The sequence below is a fragment of the Myotis davidii genome, unplaced genomic scaffold, assembly GCF_000327345.1.
Source record: "Myotis davidii unplaced genomic scaffold, ASM32734v1 scaffold846, whole genome shotgun sequence".
Classification (NCBI taxonomy): domain Eukaryota; kingdom Metazoa; phylum Chordata; class Mammalia; order Chiroptera; family Vespertilionidae; genus Myotis; species Myotis davidii.
The window spans coordinates 65,429-67,964 of NW_006297017.1; the positions used below are offsets into that span (position 1 = coordinate 65,429).

At 40.0% G+C, this 2,536-nt stretch overlaps 1 pseudogene; it reads right to left on the reverse strand.

Moving 5' to 3' along the window:
* LOC102764763 overlaps positions 1 to 2,536 on the reverse strand; it is a 17,979-nt pseudogene that overhangs the window by 12,743 nt on the left and 2,700 nt on the right.

The window sequence follows — 2,536 nt, forward strand, 5'->3', positions numbered from 1 at the left end:
GGCAATATTATAGGTTGTTATATTGCTTGCCTAAAGAGTTTTGCCAACTCAAATTCAATAAGCATTGTATTAGCATATCTGTTTATCTACTACACAAATAGCTCAGTGGAACACCCTCCCACACACACAACTTTGTTGGGTTGGAATGGTAGTTTAATTGATTTTATGTGCATTTCTAAGTTTAGCAATGAGGATGAACTGTTTTCACCTTTACAGTATTTATATTTCCTCGATTGCTAATGATCTATTCACAATTCTTGCTTACATACCTTTTCAGTGTCTTCATGTTTTTCTTATAAATTCAAATGAAATCTAAGCATAATTCTTTATGGTCATTAACTCTTTGTCATACATAAACACATCCATGTACTAGGCCAGTGATGGCGAACTTTTTGAGCTCGGCGTGTCAGCATTTTGAAAAGCCCTAACTTAACTCTGGTGCCGTGTCACATATAGAAATTTTTTGATATTTGCAACCATAGTAAAACAAAGACTTATATTTTTGATATTTATTTTATATATTTAAATGCCATTTAACAAAGAAAAATCAACCAAAAAATGAGTTCACGTGTCACCTCTGACACACGTGTCATAGGTTCGCCATCACTATACTTGGCTTTTGCTCTCCTTTATGACTTAGTTTTGCTGGTCTTCATTATAAAGGTGCTTCTGAAATTTTGAAACTACCAATCTTTCATAACTTTTTTTTTTTCAAAGCTGAGAAAATTATCATTAGTCTCCAGGTCTGAAAAAGTATTTCATTGCATTATTCTGCCAACTTTTCTATAATTCGTATTTGTATTTCACCACTTTTGGAGTATAACCAGTAAGAAACTGGGGTACTAGATCCCCTATATACTGCAAGTGAGGGAGTGGATGATATCAGGATGCTGCTGAAAAAGTGAGAGCACCAATACTGCTGATTTGGGGGGTTAGGGTATTTGTTGTCTCAGTTGCAGGTAAGGAGAGTGTTATAATATGTATCAATTGACACAAATGTTTATTCGGGTGTGGAGAGCACTCCTCAAACTACTCTCAGTGAAGATATCTGACCCATCCAATCATTAGAAGGATGGCTTTAGCCCAAATGAGCGGCCAGGACAAAGCTTGGGCTCCCATGGGCAAACTTGATGGAACAGTAAGTTGAAAACTTGAGATAATGGGAGATGTTGAGTGCTGAGCAGGGATGGGAAAAAGAAATAGAGCAGACACAGTCCTTCACCAAGGGAGATTCAAGAAGAAAAATATCTCTACACCAAGAAGCATGAATGACGCACATATGCAGAATTCGGTGGTCATTAGCATTCCCTTGCCATTTAAACGTATGTTTCTGTAAAAGTCTTATTGAAGAAGCATATATCATTATATATGAAACTTTTTCATATAATTGAGTAATTTCCATTTTTTCATATCAACATATTAAAATACATGCAGAGATAATCAAGATTTTAAAAATACTTAAAGTGAGAGGAACCAAGATGGCGGCATAGGTACACACTTGTACTTGCTGCCTCGCACAACCACATCAAAACTACAACTAAAAGACAAAATGGATATCATCCAGAACCACGGGAAGGCTGGCTGAGTGGAAATTCTACAACTAGAAGGAAAGAGAAAAGTGCATTGAAACTGATAGGAGGTGCAGAGGTGCAGAAGTCCAGAGGTATGGAGGCGAGTGCAGAAACAGGCTGGCAACTGGGTGCGCTGTTGTCTTTTTTCAATGGGGAGGGAGATACAAGCTCCCAATTGCTCTGAACTTCAATTCCAGGCAAGACTCTGGGGACTTAGACTCATACGGGGAGAAACTGGACTGTCTGGCATGAGACTGGAACATGAGGGTGGCTTTCTTGCAGAGTGCTTACAGTGAACATTATTCCTGCACGGGGCCCTGGGACACAGTTACCCCGGAACCTCTCCGAGGCAGATTAGACTGGCAGCCATGATGGTTTGCTCCGCCCTGATGATTCCCTGAGACCCCGCCCCACCCAATTTACAGCCCCACCCAAACTGGGTGCAGAGGCTTTTGCATATGAATGGCCTGTTCTTTTGTAATCTAAAAACCTAACAAACTGCAGCTGGGCCAAAGAGCGCCAAAACTTCCAAAAGAAGGCCTAGGCCAGCCGTGGGCAAACTACGGCCCACGGGCCGGCCGGCCCGTTTGAAATGAATAAAACTAAAAGAAAAAACGACTGTACCCTTTTATGTAATGATGTTTACTTTGAATTTATATTAGTTCACACAAACACTCCGTCCATGCTTTTGTCTACCTCAGGTAATTAGGGAGGCTGAGCCATTGGGCCCAATAGGACACCTAGCACAGAAAGACACTCTATCAACACAGGGAAGCAGCCAAAATGCGGAGACAAAGAAACAGGACACAAATGACAGAAATGGAGGAAAGCAAACTACTGGATATAGAGTTCAAGGTTATTCAAGAAATCTTCTAGAAACCTCTGAGAAATTTAGTGAGACCCTCAAGGATATAAAAAAGGACCAATTAGAAATTAAGCATACACTGACTGAAATAAAGCATAAT